The sequence below is a fragment of the Acomys russatus genome, chromosome 11 (assembly GCF_903995435.1).
Source record: "Acomys russatus chromosome 11, mAcoRus1.1, whole genome shotgun sequence".
Lineage (NCBI taxonomy): Eukaryota > Metazoa > Chordata > Mammalia > Rodentia > Muridae > Acomys > Acomys russatus.
The window spans coordinates 2,026,514-2,047,744 of NC_067147.1; the positions used below are offsets into that span (position 1 = coordinate 2,026,514).

A 21,231-nucleotide genomic window follows, 5' to 3' on the forward strand; every position below is an offset into this window, starting at 1 on the left:
GGCTTCACAAGAGGGTGTTGGATTTTCCACAATTGTACAGTTGTCATAAAACACATATGGACACTGGGTACATGATGTATGTCTTATGAAACATAAATTATAACTTAATTTTTTTATTAATTTAAGTAGCAGCATCTGCCTGGTGCTGTTTGCTGTTTCAATAGTACAGGTGAAGACAGCTTATGAGTATATAATATTGTGATAATTATCTTCCATAATCATAGATATCAAAGATATTGAGAAAATGGGCACTCGGCATGCTACTCCCCAGAGAACTGTGCCATATTAAAAATAGCTATAGCTATATCTGTATCTCCTATGAACTAAAGCTTGTCTGTTTCATTGACTGGATCCTGAGTGAAGAGCTGTTGCCTTCATTGCAGTCAATAGTTACTGGGGAATTTGTACCTAATCAACCAAGTCTACACAGGTAAGTGATCAGAGTGTGTAAATGAACAGGAATCATTCATGCCACAAAAGAGTAATCAAAATAATTGTTCTTAGTATAAAACAAAATGTTCTAAGAGGAATAGTTGTTCCTGGCTGAGTGTCAAGAGAAGTTGAGATTCTCCAGATTAATGGTTCAGATGAAATAAGAGCATGAACAAGGGACTTCTGCAATTTTAAAAATGGGTTAAGCTCGAGCCAAGGAAAGCCCAAGCTATATTCAGGGCATCAATTCCAATTTTTAAGCGAGAAAGGGTGGTTTCTCCAGACGGAGAGGATCACCACGCGAGGAATCCGCAGAGGCTGCCCGTGCTGCCAGCACATCTGTAGTTCGGCATTTCTTGTACAAGCTCATTTTTGTATGTAATATACTGTAACAGCCTCTGGGGAATGTAAATATTATTTTGCCACATTGAATTACACATGCACCATATACAAGTGTAGTTTTTAAAAGATATACTCTACTAAAATATCGCTGTTTAGAATCCTGAGTTTTACTCCACGGGAAATGCTTACTAAAGCCATTTGTATTATTGATCAGTCAGTAACTCTCTCATTTGCTTCTTTGAATTTAATAATACAGACAAAAACCAAGGAGTCACCATAACATATAAATTGCTATCTTAGTGGTAATCACAAAATATATCTTTTCTTTGCTTCTAAACCATGATTTTTTTTATAATATCTGAAGAATTCAAACACTATATTTTTATTATCCAATGTTAGTTTCTTTATTCTTCTGAAAAATAGGAAAAAAACACACAAAAAACAATAGATATACTTAAACTTCTATGATGCCATAGTAGATAAATATAAATAATGTATTTTTTTTTTGTTCCACAGATACACCAGGCACTGAAAGTTTACACTAATTACCTGTAGTTCCGCTAATGTTATGAGCTGCCCTTCATCTCTCCTACCCCGACACACAACTCAGTTTCCTCAGCAGATATATTCCACAGCTTCTGTTCACACCTGACATCAATTTCCTTTGATGTTCACAGCCTAAATGAGAACGCTACAGCGAGCTGCATTTGCCAAGCATCCAGGATGCCTTTAAAATGATGGCAGGTATTTTCCTCATTAAAGCAGCCATAACAGATAGTTAGATATGATGCTGTCCCTCACCTTCTCACTAATTAATGACTATGATTGCAACCCAAATAAGATCAGGCAATTAAATGTGATAACATTTCAGAAGCAAAGAAAATATACAACAATCATGGAATAGCTCTTTGCCGATAAATAAAGTTGATCTTTGGAAAATTACCATATAAATGTACTATTCTATCAAAAAAAATCACACAAATGAAGGAAAGTAATAATTTTACTTTTAATTGAAACATGAGTTACATATCCTATTGAATTAAAATGTTATGAGTTGGCTTATAAGACGCTATTGTAAACAAGCTATGTCACTTTCCGCTACAGGATAGAGTAGTTAGCGCGGCTCACTCGAGCATGTTCTGGAAAGCACTTTGGGGAATGTGTTCAACTCATCTTAGCAACATAACTAAGTGTATTATTTCAGTAGCAGCAGATTTGTGACTAAGTCTAGACAGAAATTAAAGAGTATGAAGTGAAAAATGGTAAAAGGTGTTGCTGACCCTCCAAATACAGCACCTTATATATATTAGAACTCCGGCAGTCAGGAAGAGATGCTCAGTGGTTAAGAGCACTGGCTTGTTGTCCAGAGGACTTGGGTTCAATTCCCAGCACCTAATGGCTCACAACCATCTGTATCTCCAGTTCCAAGGGATATAAACAGCACATGTATGTGGTGCACAGACCTGAAGATAAAACACTCTTACAGGTGAAATAAAAATAAAGTTTAAAAATTGGCGAGCTTAGATGCAGGCAGCATCGATGGTCAAATTCAGCCAAGACAGGGTGATCAAGTCTTCGATAGTTCCTGTCTCACAAATATGTCTGTCAGATATATTGGGCTAGAAGGCTGAAGATGATGCTGCAATGTTATAGGGAGTGTTCTGTGACTGTTCAGGCAGCAAACTGTCTCAGTCACTTTTTCATTTTGGAAGCTGCCAACCTGCACTTCCGGTTCACGCAGGTATTTAAGTTTTATCCCTTATCCCTTCTCAAGTCTCTGATGGAGTTGAAGACCAGATAGTTTAGTATTATAATTAAGCTTAGTTCATTAGGGGTTAAGATGTTTTTTAGATCAAGATAGATGTTTTAAGTTAATAGAGGTGAGATATGATAGATATTGATTTTCATTCAGAAATTTAGATTCAACAAGATAGGAAAGATGCTTACTTCAAGTTTGCCAAATACAAATAGCCAAATCACTATGAATGTAACATTTATATAATTCCTCATTGTCTCATGGCTCTTCCTGCTGTATGTAGCTTATTTTATTCATGTATATGTTAAAAAAGAAACATAATAAAAAAATTGGAAAAGTTTTAAGAAGAAAAATGTACTGGTAAAACTAGAACTTCCAGAAATAAAATTGAATACGTCATTAGGCAACCAAACACTCAAAAAAAATCAGTCATATAGTATTGCTGTATTCCTACTAATCTAAAATCAAGATACAATATGTAAAAACCATGTTCGTTACAAGCTATAACGTTCATATTAGATGGGAACTTCTGCCTCTACCCTGGAGAAGGTACTAAAAACATCTAAGTTCCACTCTCCAGCTCATTCTATAGGAAGCAAGGAAAAATCCATTCCCCTCAGCATTTCCTTCATCCCTCTCCCCTGAAGTCTGGTTTGGATTAACCGTAATGCTAGCATTAAGGAAAACACTTTATTTTATTGTTTCATCAATACAGGCTCCAGTGTAGTCTTTAAAATATTATAAAGATCTGTACATTGTAATAATAGGAATACCAATTAAAATAATCTGCCTACACCATTGACTAGGAAAAAGACGCAGGAAAAGGCTGTAAGAAAGCATTTTCTCCTTAAAGCCTTGCAGAAGAACGAGCAAAACCCAAATCATTTCTAGGATTGATCAAACTCTGGTCATTGTTATGACTGGTGCAGGGGCAAGGTGGTTGTGATAGGATGGGTGGAGCTTTTACACAGAGCAGCAGAGGGAAGGTGGTGTTAGGAACAGCATGATGAGATTCAATCAAACAGACATAAAGTTTTATTTATGCACGACACACACATTTGTGCACATGCAGCCACATATGTGGGTCTAGTAAAGATCTGTGTTTTGCAAAGCAAAATTTTTTGCTCATCATATTATCTTTACTCAAGAAAGCACAGAACAGTGGCTAGAGATGTGTCAGACCTGTTATGCCCTGTAGGAGCACACACTTGCCCAGAGGCTTGCTGGCTGTCACGAAGACTGTGATCCCCGGAAGCAATGCTTCCTTTATCTCACAATGTGAACCTCCCCAACCTTTCAGGGCCTTTTCCAGTGCTCCTTCTCTCTACGGTTGGTCCGAAGGCTGTACTCTCTGCATCTCCCCCCTGTTCCTTTCTCCCCATGGAGTAGCTTAGAACATTTTCCCCTCAGGCATGTGCAAGCTTACAGTTGATCTTGGCTTATGTGAACATCATATGTTCCAATAATTTTTTTTTTCTTTTTGATTTAAGAAGACTGGCATGGAGGATCGTATTCTCAAAGGATATTAGAATGTCAAGTTGTAAATAAAACACATTGAGCTATATATTTCTAAAGGATAAAAGTGCTCATTTTTATTGTAATTTGTCTTAATTTCATGAAATGTTCAACAGTTCATTAATAAGCGATAGTTATTTACATCACTAAGAAATAACTTGCTTTATAGTTGATCCAACAGATTTCAAAAACACTTATTCATTAACCATGTCTAATCCATATGTACTGTGCTTCCCAATGAAATATTATATTTTCATTTCACCGAAACCTGGTTTCTCTAAAGGAATTGAGGATCATATTACACAAATCCAGGGTATGGTGCACACCAAGTTTGACAGAAAATGCTAAAATGGACAGAAATCTGTTTACTTTGTGGTAATGCTTTTGTAAAGTGAATGAAGAAGTTCAAAAGATTTACAATTGCTGACTTGTAGAGATGTTACATTTGGAGGACAAATATAGTGACTTTGAAAACTCTTGTCAATGATTTAAGAAGTTTTTAATATGAAGCTAAAATGATTATTTCTAATTTCAAATGACAGAGCCATAAACAACAGAGCGCATTCCCCAAGAGTGTGATTGCAAACAAGTAAAAAGTTAAATTCTGAACAGTTACTTGTATGGCAAGTGAGTAGCTCAAAAGGAAAAAGGAAGAGAATAGAACATGATGCACCAGGATTTCACTTCTAGATCATTCTTTGGTACCTGGATTGCATTGAGTGTTACCCTTAATTTTTATACACTGCAGCTTCTTTATCCTTAAGACGTGAAAATTTAAAATCCAACAAATTCTAAAACTGGCAAGATAGGTAAATGGCTTAGCATAAGACCAGAGACAATTAGTTCTCAGCAAATGTGCTAAGTTCATTCCTTAGGGATGAGAATGCCAGATTCTGAGCTGATCTGGAAGGTCAGAGGCCATGTCTGGACTGTTCACTGTCCCACTTCATGTCAGCAGGGGCTGAGTACGCATTTATTGGCTTTGAGTCAGTGGATATATAGACTGCATTGAATTGGAGCTAAAAATGACTTCCAAATTCAGGGAGTTGAGCCAGATTCAGAGGTCTTGACTGGGAGGAGCAAGAAAGGATACTGAAACCTGGAAGTCCAGCACTGTCTATAGCCTTGAAAACAGGCTATGAAACCCCACCACCCTATCCCTGGATGCGGCTTCAGGAGAGAAAACCTGTTGGATTTAGGGAATATGGCAAATTATTATGGCCCATCGTGTATTGAAAACAGTTTTTGTTAAAACATCTTCATAGATGGAAGGTCAAGAGTCTTTTTCCATTTCCATGGTTTCTAAAGGGTTGGGAAGCAAAGAGGTTCAGAGTGAAAGACACAATTGCCTATGGGAATTTCCTTAATTATTCTGTAGTAATTAATTAAAATTATTTCAGAAACATATGTATGTTAACATGGCACAAAAGAAAGTAAAAGGTTTCCAGACTTGGTTTTATTGCTTTTGTATCTTTTTCTGTTTAAGTAGTTCTGCCTTTTCATTGCTGAATCATCACACTTAACACATTTCTATGCATACACAATACTAATAGCAAATCCATACAAAGAAAGACTGACAAAAACTCATAACTGTTAAAAAGTTCTCCTATAAAATGCTGCAAGATTATTTAGGTTAGTAAAAAAAAAAAATAACAAACTAGCAAGAATTGTTAAAAACTCCAGAAGGATCTAATCAAAGTGTGAGACTGTGCGCCGTAATGACAGATGGAACTTAATGTAGATAAGAAAAAGGTAATGCATTTGGGGAGAAATCATTTAAACTTTTCATATCCATTGGTAGGATGTGAATTAGCTGAACTTCTCCAGAAAAAAACTAAGGGGTAATTATGGATGGAAGTGTTCATTGAAGACATCTGCTCAGTCTTCAGAGGCAGTTAAAGCTAATAGACTGATGGTTATATTAATAAGGCAAGAGAAAATAGTACAGAAAATATTATGACATTATGCTATATAACCACTGATTGAATTTCAGTTTGAATGCTGTGTTAGCTTTTGGATCCTTAGCATTTTAAAAGATGCAGTGTTTACAAATTAAAAGTTAAGACAAAAAAGGAGGAAAAAAGGAAATGAGAGGAAGTAAATGAGAGCTTCAGAATCAGGTCAGGTAGGCTGTGTGTGCCTACCTCTGCTCACAGAGTTTTGCTGGATGTGGAACTTCACCTTGCTCCTAGAAGCTTATGTACTTGTGAGTTGTGAACAGTGTACTGGTTAGGTGATCCTACTGAAGGACCTCAGGCTGATTACCTCATCCGTGCTTGGCAATAATTATCCCAGAAAGTACCATGGATGTGAATGTGTGTGGCGTGTGCGTTAGACTCTTTCCTCTTTACCACATGAAGCATGAAGTGGTTCCTCTCTGTGAAATGTTCTATCCATCCTTTGCCACTTATTCTCCTCTTTCCAACCTTCCATAGAATTTTTCAGTGGAAGCATAGCAAAGAAAAGGCCCCGTAGCATAGAAAGTCTAAACTGATACCACGATGCATGTAGCACTTACGTGTTTTCCATTCACTATTTTTCGTATCTTCCGTGGTTATCACACTAAAACTGAAAGTGCTCCAAACCCTATTCCATGTTCCCTACCTAAGCATGGTAGCGGATTAAGACGTAGCATAGAGTGTAGCAACCTAAGTATAGCTCAGGCTATATTTATGTGACCATGGGAAGTTCCTTCACTTACTGGCTCTTAATTTCTACTCTTCAAAATGGCAACAGCTATTTCTTGAGTACAAAGGACCATGCACATTTTTTTTCACAGTGGCTGTGTTAATTCATATTTCCAACATCAGCTGATAAGAGTACCCCTTTCTCTATATTCTCATTTGTAATTATGACGAAAACCATTATAGCTTCTATATTTCTTGTAGCACTATTTGTAATAGCTAAGACATGGGATCAACCAAAGTGTGCACTGATGACTAAATCAAGAAGAACACAGGCTACTATCATATAATAGATTACTATGTGGCCTTTAAAAAGAAAGCAATCCCATCATTTGCTGCAATGTGGCTGGACTTGGAGATCACAATATTGAATGAAATAAGCCATGTTAAGAAATACAGTAAGACAGGCACATAAGGACAAGTAGTACATGATTTCACTCATGAATGGAATCTAAAAGGTCTCTTTGATCATAGAATTAAGGGGCAGAATAATTGTCATTAGAGGCTAGGGATGATGATGGATCATAGGCATTGGATGTAGATTGCTTAAGAAATGTCATGGTCACATGGGAGGAGCAGTTGTTCATATTGTACCACAGATAGGGTAACAGTCAATAATACTATCTCTGCATGTTGCTTAATACAAAAAATAGATACAAGAGAAAGAGGGTTCTTTAATGCTCTTATCACAAATAAGAGACAGATTCTTGAGATGAAAGATAGTCTAAGCATCTTGAGTGGTTAACGTACACTGTGCAATTGTATGCAAGTATCACACTGTCACCGTATACTTATCCAAATATTATTTGTTAATAATTTTTAAAAGCTAGCATTGCATAAATCACAGTTATTTTAAGTATGGAATGGAATGATATACATGAAGTTTTGCTTAGGATAATTTTTCTTTGTTAGATAGTTTCATAGTGCGAGATAAGTGGAAGGTTTAGCACAGAAAGGAAATTATCACATCACTTAATCAAAATAGAATCTTTGCTTGATGGGCAATTTAAGCTTCCGTATGCTCAGTGTCAAGAGGCTATCCTAAATTGTAGTTTCCTATGCTCTCACCCCCAAATTCCCATTACAGACACTCCAAAATAACCCCTCAAGATCATCCTATTCTGATGCTAACAGGAGGGCTACTGTGGCCTTCTCTGCAATGTTCTCCTCTACTACGAAATGCAGGGCTGGTAGAAGCCAGAGCTCTTCTCTCTGACACCTTACAGTAACATACACCTTAACCTAGGGAGCAGTGCACAGTCAACACAGTTTTCCAGCTGGAAACCTGTCCCATTTCTTCAGGAGCCCACCACCAGCTGCAAACTCATAGCACTTTATCCAGAATGGCACAAAAGAACACACTGAATGAATTAAATTAACAAAGTTCTAGGTCTGCCTCATGATGAGTTCACTCACAAGGAAACCTCAAACAATAATTAGCAGAGCTCAAAAGCAAAACTATGCCTCATGCACCAAGCATAAAGTAAAAATATAGCCAATATTCACTCTTCCTGATCTTGGCTTCCTGGAGAGTGATTATTAAAAGGAGATTTATAACTCTCTGAAAAGGTGGAGCAGGTTTGCACCAGAAGAGCTAAATCTCCCTTTCTGAGTAGGGACCAGATGCTATGAAACTATTTGATGTGACTTTCTTCAAAAGAGGACACCAATGGGTGCAAGATGCTATTTCTTTCAAAAGTTCACTGGGGAAAAGAGATGCACAGTCCCGTTAGTCGCTAGCTTCTATCTCTCCTTGTTGTGTTTTGCGCACCAGCCTCCTCTTCTCAGGATAAAGGATTATTTCAAGTCACCTCATAATCTGCCTTGAGATAAGTAGCAATGAAGGCTCACTGCTTCATACCTGAAAGGAGCGGGGGGCGGCGGGGGGGAGAATGCCTCAAAGAAACGATTCGGTGAATTCCCTTGTTCTTCGGCACAGATTCCACATTTTCGTGGACAAGGACTATTCTGCTTGTCTTTGGTGAGTGTTAGATGAGATGAAAGGGAGGACACGTTGGTTCTTTTCCAGCTGCTCCACACAGCCCCTTTATTGAAAAACCCTCGTCTTCACTGGAGGGGCAACGAGTTAAAAGATGCGGCTGCTACTTCAGTAACAGCCATGGCACCTGGTTTCCAACTGGGCCTGGGTGTGAGCAGCTTGAGAACAAGATCAGAACAGACAGAGCCGATGTGGGGGTAGAAGTCCTTCTGCCACTGAAGTCAATGTCACCATCAAAGTCTGCGGAGGTACTGGGCTTCAAGGTACCACACTTGGAAATTCAAAGGAACTTTGGGAAATGATGTGCACTATTATATTGAACTATCTTTTGAGTTAAAATGTATAACTGAATTAATGTTAGATGATTGAGAGGGATTTTTTTAAATCATGCAAATGAAAGAGGTATTTTTTTCTCAGGCAATGAAATTCACATCCAGAGAAGCATTGCTAATCATTAGCATGAGGGAGGCATACTTCTGCCTAATCAAATGTCCATTAATACCGAGAATGTCTGTCCTCTCCATTGATTGCAGTTTAAAAAGGAACACATGAAAAGGTGGTCACATAAGATAGAGATGCCTTCATTAGTCAACATGAATGGCGTACTCTTCTTTTTAATGTTCTTTCCTTCTCCTTTTCCTTGGAGTTCAGTGAAAAGTGACATGTGTAAACCCCCTCTGTAAAATGTAATTAGTAAGTTAGGAATAAATCAATCACATTTTCCATTTAAAAGGCCCCGTTTTCCTGCATCTTTTTTGCATCTTTGACAGCATTCCTGGGCATGGAGATAGATTAGACTTGCATCCAGTTTTGCTATTGTGCTGCCCATGACTCAAAAGGATGAAGAGAAGAAAATGGGATGTCCTTCTGAGGTCAGGGTTAGTGATGGAAGACGGGAATGTGGAAATCTCAGCAGATGGAACATAGAAGAGGAAAACTGACTTCAGAGCTTGGTCTGAGTCCTTTTCTGGCTTGTTACTGGCTAACTGTGGTGACAGTATCCCCCATAGGTGATGGCATCAGTTGGTGGCACTGTTTGGGAGGAAAGCATTAGGGGAGTGGCCTTATTGGAGAAAGTGTGCCAGTGGGGGTGGGTCTTGAAGTTCCAAGTCCTTGTACTATTCCTAGTTCACTCTTCCTGCTTCCTGTTGCTGTTGGAGAGGCGAACTTCTGCTTTCAGCTTCTAGCTCAGCCACCATGTCTGTCACCTGCTGCCATGCTGTTTCCACCATTATGGGCCTTAAGTCTCTGGGGCTATAAACATGAATAATTCTTTTTTCAAAAGCTGCCTTTCTTATGCTGTTTTTTAAATCATGGTAATAGAAAATAACTAATACACAAACTTTGAGTGACACACAGTGTTTGGTTCCTCTAAGATGCATTACAGAAGTTCTATCCTCTGCTGGGCACTGTTCTGTGCTCTGGAATCCCTGAAGTCAGCAAAAGGCCTTGCTGTTTGCAGAAACATTAGCTGACTCACATGCTGTCTTCTTAGTAATATGGTCAGGTATTGTTATGATCCTTATTTTACACATGTATGTAATTAAGCACAGAGATTATGCAATATTTCAGTAAAAACACAAGCAGTAAATAGCATATAAAACAATTACATGTTCTATATCATGACTGTTTTTACTCTAGTATGATAAAGTAAACTCTTTTACTTCTTCAGGTTTGACAGCAAATCTGATTTCCCTGGATCATTCTACTTCAATAACATTCTCAATAGGCAAGGAACATAAAAGACAAGTTGGTTGACCTCTTTTTTTCTCATTTAGCACAAAGTTTGAGAGGTCTCCTACCCACTGATTTTATAATAGGGTGAGTTCTTGTTTAAGAAAGCCTCATGTGATCTGCTCCAATACTTCATGTGCTCTTGTTGCTGTACTGAATTTGTGTTCTCTCATTTTATGCTTCTATAACACATTTATGAGGCAATTGCAAGCTTTTAAGACTCAAATATGTATTTCTGAGAGAAATGATATGTGGATGAAAGAGTTGACAAGAACCCTACCCTCAGGGGTAGGGGAACATATTTTTAAATATATTTATTAATTCATTCATATTACATCTCAATTGTTATCCCATCCCTTGTATCCTCCCATTTCTCCCTCCCTCTTGCTTTCCCCTAACTCCCCTCCCCTATGACTGTGATTGAGGGGGACCTCCTCCCTTGTATATGCTCATAGGGTATCAAGTCTCTTCTTGGTAGCCTGCTATACTTCCTCTGAGTGCCACCAGGCCTCCCCATCCAGGGGACGTGATCAATATGGGGCACCAGAGTTTGAGTAAAAGTCAGTCGTAGGGGGACATATTAAATGAATACTCCGAGAACTTATTATCCCAGGACTGAATACAGAATATCCTGTGAGGTTCTAGAAGACAAGCTGTGGTGGAAATTCAAACAAGAGAGTTTGCTAACCACTGATGAAATGAAGAAAGGAAAGGCTCATGCCAGTGAAGAATTTCCTATTGGGTTCTAAGGTTATGCATATGGTAAGGAGGTGTCTGATCACTGTAGGTAGTTGGTCAACCGTGTTATAGGAACGTGTCTCACATGCATGGATACCATAGATGCTCTTTCTTGGAAAAATTGAGCACAAGAAAGAAAAGTAGTTGCACTCCAAGCTTAAAAGTCAGTAAAATGCTTGAATCTGTTTCAAAGAGGATCTTAAATCACAAAATAGGGCTTGCTCAAATGAAGTTATGCTTGGGGTAAGGTATATTTATTGAAAACACAGTGTAAAAAGTATCTATAGAAAAGGAGGTAAAAACCTGCAGTGCTATAATGAACACACTGATTTGAAAGACTCATTGAGGCCATATCCATAACCAACAATATGAATAATAATTGGTCAAATCAAAATCACTCACGCATTAAATGAGAACATTTGTATCTCTGTGCTTGAAGCAGAATATGCTTTTTATGTTGGATATCTGAAAGGCATAATCATGACAGAACCATTAGCTAGGCTAAGCCTGTTCCAGGGTAAATGCATTCTTAGTCTGGTGGAAGAGCCAGATAGCATATTTTGAAAATGTGTGATGATTTTCTTACATGTAAGTGCTATTTATCTCACCTTTGGTGAAAGTTGTTTGTTTATACTGCCTGCTACTGTTTCATCTGGACATGCTTTTCTCCTACATCTCTTGGGATGTAATTCTCAAAAATTCAAAGCAATTGGCGATTTTAGGCTACATAGTGAATGGCAGTAGATAGGTCCCATAGGTCCCATAGTAAGTTTGTGGGTACCATAAGACGCCATTATAATCATTCAACCCTGGAGTAGCAGCAGGGCTTTGTAGAGGATAAAGAGCCCCTAGCTCCTATAGTAGGATGTGACTTCTCCAGAGTATAAGTTGGGTCAGTAGTTCTCCCACTTGTCATTAGCATCACGTGGCACTAAGAAAAGGTTATCCTTTCCGATGTTGTCACAGACTTCCTTAAAGACGGACCAATAAGCATGTCAGGAATTAGAAATCCTTGAAACTGTCAGTTACACCCATTCATGGAGAGTTTCCTTCTGAGAAAGAACATCTGATAGAACATTAAGAAATGTGTGGTTATTTTGACATGAATACCTTTTTTTCTGGAATGGAAAAGAAAACTGCAAAAGGCAGCATGAAAATGTCCAACCCAAGAATCCTAAGCTGTCTGAGAGGAAGCTCTTGTTGTCTTCCCTTGAAAGGAGACTTTACCTTTATAGAGAGTTTATTTTTGCAAAGGCATGTGCTAAACATGCAAAATATAGATGATATTGATTGATTGATATGTACTAAGAGATGACATTGTAGGAGATAAAGTTACAGTAAGGTAAGACACTGCTTTGAAGGAAGTTGTCATTGGCTATGTAATTTATACTCTGTACTATTGAAAAGTCCGTATGAGTTTTAGATTTATTGAACAAACTTTGACAAATAAATAGGAAGTTAAAATATGAAGTAAAGCTGTATTTTGGGTATGAACTGTCAATTACAAATTACTACTGCGTAGTGTTACATGGCTTCCAGCCTGGGAATCCTTTGGTTCTTTTCAGAGTACTCACGATGTTCCCCAGGGCATGTCACCCAGCAATCACTGATTAATGTATTCATTTACACATCTATCTATGGAGAGTTTATGCCATACATGTTGAGGATGAAACACGACTCTTACAGCTTGTAGTTTATTAGGTTGAAAACAATAAGAGAACAAACTTGTCTTAATACAGTTTTAAGCATAAATTATTATATATTGAGTAAATATTGGGATTCATTGCCATCAACCCAGAAAATGGATATTCAGAGGCAAAAACTTAAATTAAGTCACAGTCCACACCTCTGGCCAGAGTAAGTGAAAGAGATCAACATAATAAAAGAAGCTAACTATTTTGCATTTATTTTTTCTGCTTTATGTTGACCTAATTTATATTCAATAGCATTTGCCTATTGAGGCTCCCACAGACAACTATACCTATCTCCAGTGTCTCTCTCCAGGGAGGTACACACCCACACTGTAACTCCACCCATCGCTGTGATTGACTAGGGAACATGGGCCTTCCCTGCCTTTCTGCAGTAATTTCCACACACAGACTGTAGACTCATATTGCCAACTCCACCTATTCCTGAAAATCAAGATGTGCCCCACTCTAGAGACAGATATAAAACCCACCCAGCTTTGCCACTTACTTGATTGATACATGTTCACAGACACCCCCACACCCATCACCTACCTCCTGGCCTACTGTTGAGGAATTTTAATCCAACAACATGGTAACTCTGGCTAGAATACAGACACACATTTAGTGCATAACTTTAGCCCAAAACAATGACTTTAATGGAAAGACAGACAAAGTTACGAATCAGAGAAAGGTATGACAGAATGAGTCAGAGATAGGATATTCCCAGCTTTTGTGAGAACAGACAGGAAAGAGGGACTACTTAACATATTGAAAAACACAAATAGATCCATATTTATTACTGTGCACAAAACTAAAGTGCAAATGAAATAAAGACCTCAACATAAAACCAGTCTCACTAAATCTGTTAGAAAAAAATAAAATCCAAAGAAATCTCTAAAAACCCCAATGATAAAACTTTTAGAAAATCTAGGACATTATACAAAGTCAACCTGTGAATAATAACCTTAAGAAAAGAAAGACTCAGGTCAAAGGTTCAGAAATATTTTTCAATAAAATTATGATAAAGTTCCCTAGCATAAGTAGAAAGATGTGTATCAAGACTTAAGAGGCATACAGGACCATAAGTACAACTCACCACACAAAAAATAGTCAAATTAGTAAATTAATGATATGTTTGAAGGGATTAGAAAAACAAGAAGTCAAGACCTCAAAATAGGTAAAGAGATCATCAAAGTCAAGATAAAATTAAAAAAAAAAATAATCAAATAAACAAAGGTCCTAGAAACCTTCAAGAAGAACATTATGACGGGCAGATCTGAGCCCAGGGATCCTGTTCAAACTATGGCACCAGCTAAGGACAATATGTGCAGTAAACTTTGAGCCCCTACCTAGATCTAGCCAAATGGACAGGACATTCTCTACAGTTGAGTGGAGAGTGGGTTCTGATTTTTCACATGAACTCTGATGCCCCATATTTGACCACGTCCCCTGGATGGGGAAGCCTGGTGGCACTCAGAAGAAGGATAGCAGGTTACCATGAAGAGACTTGATACCCTATGAACATTAACAGGGGGAGGAGGTCCCCCTCAGTCAGAGTTATAGGGGAGGGGAGTAAGGGGAAAATCAGAGGGAGGGAGGAATGGGAGGATACAAGGGATGGGATAACAATTTAATTGTAATATAAATAAATTAATAAAATATATTTTTAAAAAAGAGTTGGTACTTTGAAAAAGCTCACAAGATTAATGAACTGTTGGGTAAATTTACCAAAAGAGAGTGATAATCTAAGTCAATATAATTACAGATGAGAAGAGAGACAGTACAACAGATACTGAGTAATTTAAGAGAATCATTAAGAACACAATTTAAAAATCTATATTCTACCATAATGAAAAACATAAAAGAAATGGGTGAATGTATAACTTTACAAGCTACCAAAGTTAGATAAAAATCAATTGAATACTCTAATTTGAACCTATTTTATCCTATGACATAGAAGCTCTGATGGAAAATATTCTACCTAAACTAAAAATGAAAACCAAATGCATTCAATACAGAATTCTCCCAGATATCTGTAGAAGAACTACCACCGAAACTTCTTAAATTTTTTTCTCAGAATATAAAAGACAGAAGCATTACTAAATTCACTTTATGAAACCAGTATTACCCTGATAACAAAACCAGTCAAAAACTGATCTAAAAATAAAACTATAGCGCAATATATTTGGTGAACGTGGATAAATAACTCAATGAAGTACCTGAAAACCATTCCAAGAACACATAAAAATTGTCTATGCTTCACACAATGCTTTGCTGTGAGTTTCAGCATCTGTTTCTAATTGCTTTTGGGTGGAGATTCTCAGAGTACAGCTCTGTTAGGCTCCAGTTTGCAAGCATATAAAAGTATTGTTAATATTGTCAGGGGGTTGGCTCTCTTCCATGGGGTAGGTCTTGGCTTGGGCCAGGCATTGGTTGGATATTCCCTCAGTCTCTGCCCTATCTGTTCTATCTTTATCCCTGCAGGTCTTGTAGGCAGGGTAAGTTTTGGTTCAAAGGTTTTGTGAGTGAGTTGTTCTCCTCCCTCTACTAGGAGTCTTGTCTAGTTAAAAGGTGTCCTTTTCAGTCTCCTTGCCCCTGCTATTAGGAGTCTCCGCTAGAACCCTCTTATATCCTCTCTGAGGCCTATTCTGACTTAGGTCTCCAGCTTTTCACAGAGATGACCCTACCCACAGTTTCTCTTTCCTCTACAGGCCTTGTAATCCCACCCCAGGTCTGATCTCCACCCTTATTTCTCTCTGTGCTGAAGCACAGAGGAGGAGGAGGAGGAGGAGGAGGAGGAGGAGGAGGAGGAGGAGGAGGATAAAATTGCGTAGAGGTGACAAGAGCTCCACAAAAAGACCAACAGAGCCAACTAACCAGTGCCCCGAAGGGTTGTATAGTTTGAAGTACCAACCAAGGACCATGCATGGACTGGACTTAGGTACTCTACATAGATGTAGCCAATAGGCAGCTCAGGCTTCAAGTGAGTCCTGTAGTGAGAGGAGCAGGGGCTATCTCTGACATGGACTCTGTTTTTGATCACTCATCTTCTGGCGGGATTGCCTTGTCAGGCCACAAGGGAAGAGGATGTATTCAGTCCTGATGTGACTTCATGAGCTGGGGTGGGTGTATAGCAGTCCCCCTTTTCTGAGGTGTAGGGGATGCAGGTTGGGGAATGAAGGTGGGACTGGGAGGAGGGAAGGGAAGGGACTATGACCAGGATGTAAAGTAATTAAATAAATTATAAAAAACTTGTCGCTCATGGTCAATCAACTTTTTTTGCCAGAGATTCTGTGATGGTTCAGCATATGCAAATTTATAAACACAATTTGCCATATAAATAGATGCCAGGGTAGAAAATACAACATTATTTCATCAGCTACAGAAAAGACCTTTGACAAAATCCAATATCCCTGCATGATAAAAGTATTGGAGACAATAGGGACACAGTGGACACATATCACTATAAGAAAGGTAATATAAATGAAGTTCACAGCTTGCATCATGCTAAATGGAGAAAAATTCAGAAAATTTCCACTAAAATGAGGATCACGACAAGGAGGTCAATTTTTTCTACTCATTTTCAACATAGTCTTATCTAGAGCAGAAGACAAGGGAGAGGTAAAGGGGCTACAACTATGAAAAGATGAAGTTAACCCATCTTATTTGAAGATGATAGTGTAATTGTACACATAAATCACCACCAGATACCTCTTAAGTCTGATTTAAAAAAAAAAAACACCCAGGAAAGTGAAAGGATACAAAATTAGCACAAAAAAGAATCAATAGTTTCTTCTATGTAAATAACAAACACAGCCTCGCACATCCGCGGAGCGGTGGAGGCTGCTGGCGCGCAGTTGGGCAACAGAGGCTATGGGGCTTCTTCGACCTGGACGACAGGCTCATCTACAGGATCAGGGCGAGCAGGAGAGGCATGCTGGAGTTACAGATGCTGTCGGACATCTTCGTCTTCTCCAGTCCTTACTCCACCCATACTTTCCTTCTTCTGCCTTCAGCTTCAAGGAGAATCCAAAGGAGTATCAGATGTGGAAACCCACTTACAAAAGCCAGCCCTTTCAATACTAAGGGTCCTATGCTTCATTAGGTAATAAACCTCTTACAGTCAAAGTACCACTACAACGAAGAGGCTGAAAGCATACGTGATAAAATTCAAGTTCAACTCAGCAAGGAGCGTCTTCATCCTCACAGTCACAGAGTCACAGAAGTCAGGACTTCACACTGGGAAGAAGCAATCCAGGAAACCAAAGGTGGGACCAGCAATAGGGAACTGGCTGAGGAGTGTTATTTCCTGTGGAAATCTACACGTTTAGAGCATATGACCCTAGCAGAAAATGTGAAAGCCATGCTCAGTGAACTTCACAAAGAGGTCCGCCTACTCTTCTTAACAAATGGTGACACACAGACACGGAGGGAACAGATCGAGGCGTGTGCCTGTAGGTCTTACATTGATGTTATTGTTGTTGGAGGAAGAATGGAAAGAGGAGAACCCAGCACCTTCCATATTTTCTCACTGCTGTGATCTCCTTGGAGTGCAGCCTGGGGACTGCATCATGGTTGGTGACACACTAGAAACTGATATACATGGCGGCCTCAATGCAGGACTGAAATCTCAGTCTGGATAAACAGGAGTGGAAGGGTGCCGCTGACATCATCCCCCATGCCTCACTATATACTTTCCTCTGTTCTGGAATTACCTGCTTTCTTGCAAAGCATAGATTGCAAAGTCAGCAAATCCGTGTAAACACACCGAAGGCACTGTGACCGTGTTCAGGGCCAATTTCTAGGGCTAGAACTAAGGAAAACTAAGGCGTTATGTTGGTTCTGGTCTAAGAATAATGTGAGTAAGAGATTCACACCCACACTGTGAAGATCCTCCCGACCCTGCTGATGTTAACCACAGGCTTCTGTTCATACCCCAAATCCAGGTTTTAATTGTGTAGTCCAGAAAACCTGAAAAAAGGCAGGATACTGGTTTGTAGACTAGAAATATATAGATATTCTAAAATTGAGATTCAGGCAACTGAATCGGGTCAATATAAATACTTAATCATACAAATAAAGACAATTCATAGTGAAATTTTATATCTTTTAGACAAATATTTGTTATAAATATTTTCCTACTTTCAATGTGTATGTTCTCTATTATCTATTTTTTCTACACGATTTTTGAGGGCTGATTTTTTGTGTGGTGTAAACTTAACAGATTCTTATAGTTTGGAAAAACTATTAAAAATCAAACCATGAAAAATAACAAACACACAAGAAATAAATTTTAAACATACCATTTACCATCAGCTAAAAAATCCTCATGGAATAGATGTAATCAAAGAAGTGAAAGATTGTACAATGGAAACTTAAGACACTGAAAACCTGAAGATACCAGAAGATAGAAAAATCTCTTATGCTCATGGATTAACAGCATTAATACTGTGAAAACGACTATCCTAGTAAAAGCGAACTACAGACTCATTGAATCATCATTATATTTCCATTGGTGTTCTTCACTGAAATTGAAAGTAAAGGTTACAAATTTCAGATACAAATACAAATGACCCAGCATAGTCCATTTCTCACCAACAACAAAACTACTAGATGTACGACCATGCCAGATTCAAGTTATATGACAAACAAACAAAAACTGTGTGATACTTGCATAAAAGCATCCTCATTCATCAATGGACTAGAATGGAGGACCTAAACATAAACTCTATTTTTTTTCAAGAGACCTTGGAGTTTTTATTTATTTATTTATTTTTAATTCTTAATTGATTTATTTAGATTGCAACTCAATTGTTATCTGATCACTTGTATCCTCCCTCCCTCCCACTTTCACTCTATTCCCCTCCCCTAGGTCTATGACCGAGGGGGATTTCTTCCCCCACTTTATGGTCATAGGTTATCAAGTGTCATCTTGGTAGCCTGCTTATTTCTTTTTTTGAGTGCCACCATGGCTCACCACAAAGGGGAGGTCATCAAATAGGGGGCACCAGAGTACATTTCAGAGTTAGTCCCTGCTCTCCACCCAACTGTGGAGAATGTCCTATCCATTGGCTAGATCCGAGTAGGGGTTCAATGTTTACTACTTATAATGTCCTTGGTTAGTGCAATAGTTTGAACAGACCCCCCCTGGGCCCTGATCCATCCATTATGATGTTCTTCTTGTAGGTTTCTAAGATCCTCTGGATCTTTCTATTTCCCTATCTCCTATATTTCTCTTACCAAGAGTAACAGTGTGATGTCCTCACATCTATCCCAATCTCCTGGTAAGTGAAGGAGTTCATGGGACATGCCTTTTGGGCTAGTGCCCAATTATAAGTGAGTATGTACCATGTGATTCTTTCTGCTTCTGCGTTAACTCACTCAGTATGATAGTTTCTAGTGCCATCCATTTATCCACAAATTTCAGAGTTTCCTTGGTTTTTTTATAGCTGAGTAGTATTCCATAGTGTAAATATACCATAGTTCCTTTATCCATTCTTCAACTGAGGGACATTTAGGCCATTTCCATGTTCTGGCTATTATGAATAAAGCTGCTATGAACATGGTTGAGCATATGTCCCTGTTGTGTCGGGCAGTATTTCTGGGTATATTCCAAGGAATGAAATAGCTAGGTCTTGAGGAAGCCCTATTCCCAGTTAAAAGAACATCAACAGACCAGGTCTTAAGGTCAACAATTAACAAATGGGACTTCTTGAGGCTGAGAAACTTCTGTAAGGCAGGAGATGCTGTCAAGAGAACAGAGAAACAGCCTACAGAATGGGAAAAGATCTTCACCAACCCTACATCTGACAAAGGTCTAATATCCAAAATATATAAAGAACTCAAGAAATTAAACACCACCAAACCAAATAACCCAATTAAGAAATGGGGCTCAGAACAAAACAGAGAATTCTCAACAAAGAAATATCAAATGGCTGAGGAACACTTGAAATGCTCAACGTTTTTAGTCATCAGGGAAATGCAAATCAAAACAACGCTGACCTACACATCTTACACCTATCAGAAGTGACACCACATGCTGGCGAGGATGTGGAGAAAGAAGAGTACTCCTTCATTGTTAGTAGGAATGCAAACTTGTACAACAACTTTAAACACCATTTCTATAGCCACTAGTTTTATTTTTGCTAATGTGGTCAATTATACATATCAGAGAAAACAGTAAGTTCAATAATGCTGGTCAAACTGGATGGCTACAATATAGAAGACTGAAACTCAATCCTCTCTCACTCTGCACAAAACTAGATGCCAAATGGCTCAACAACATAAAGAAAAGACTTGAAACTGTAAATCTGATAGATGAGAAAACCTCTGAACTCATTTGCACCTTGAAGAATTCTCTTAACAAGGCAAAATACCATAGGCATTGAAACAAACAATCAATAGGACATCAAGAAAAATACGTTTCCTAACAGGAAATAAAGAAATCTTTACAAGTTCTACAGCTGATAAAGAATTAGTAAATAATATATATATATATAAAGTTCAAAAAATTAAACAAGAAAACAAATAATCTACATAACCACCAATTAACATGGTGATTTCTCAAAAACCTAAAACTATCATATGATCCAGCTATAGCACTATGGGGTATATACCCAAATGACTCCATATCCTATTTAGAGATATCTGATACTCCATGTTCATTGATCCTCTACTCAAAATAAGTAGGAAATGGAAAACAGCATGAATTACCATTAGCTGATAAATTGATATCGACAATGTAGAATATGTGACCAGTAGAATGTTATTTAGGTGTTAAGAAAATGAAATTATTAAATTCAAAGGTAAGTGGATGGGAGTTGAAATAATCATTATAAGAAAACCCAGCCGACCCTAAAAACCCAAGCATCATATTTCCCTCTCATCTGTAAATGCTAGTGTTTCATCTTCAGATATTAGTTTTCCATTTGGAATCCATGAGGTTAGGAATTATTTTTTATTTAAGTAACTTATTCAGATTACATCTCAATTGTTATCCTCTCACTTATATCTCCCTGTTCCCTCCTCCCTCTCTCTGTCATCCTATTCCCCTCCTCTAGGTCTGTGATAAAAGGGGACCTCCTCCCCCATCATATGATCATAGCCTATCAGGTCTCATCCTGGTAGCCTGCTTACTCTTCCTCTGAGTGCCACCAGGTCTCCCCACCAAGGGGAATGGCCAAATAAGGGGCACGAGAGTTCATGGAAGAATCAGTCCCTGCTCTACATACAACTGTGGAGAATGTGGTGTCTATTGGTTAGATCTGGATAGGGGTTCTAGGTTTATTGCATGCATTGTCCTTGGTTGGTACAGTAGTTTGAGCAGACCCACTGGATCCAGAT

General features: G+C 38.4%; 1 pseudogene; it reads left to right on the forward strand.

The window, feature by feature from the left end:
• Positions 1 to 257: 257 nt before the first annotated feature.
• LOC127195265 (N-acylneuraminate-9-phosphatase-like) lies at positions 258 to 17,650 on the forward strand (annotated as a pseudogene).
• The last annotated feature ends 3,581 nt before the right edge of the window (positions 17,651 to 21,231 follow it).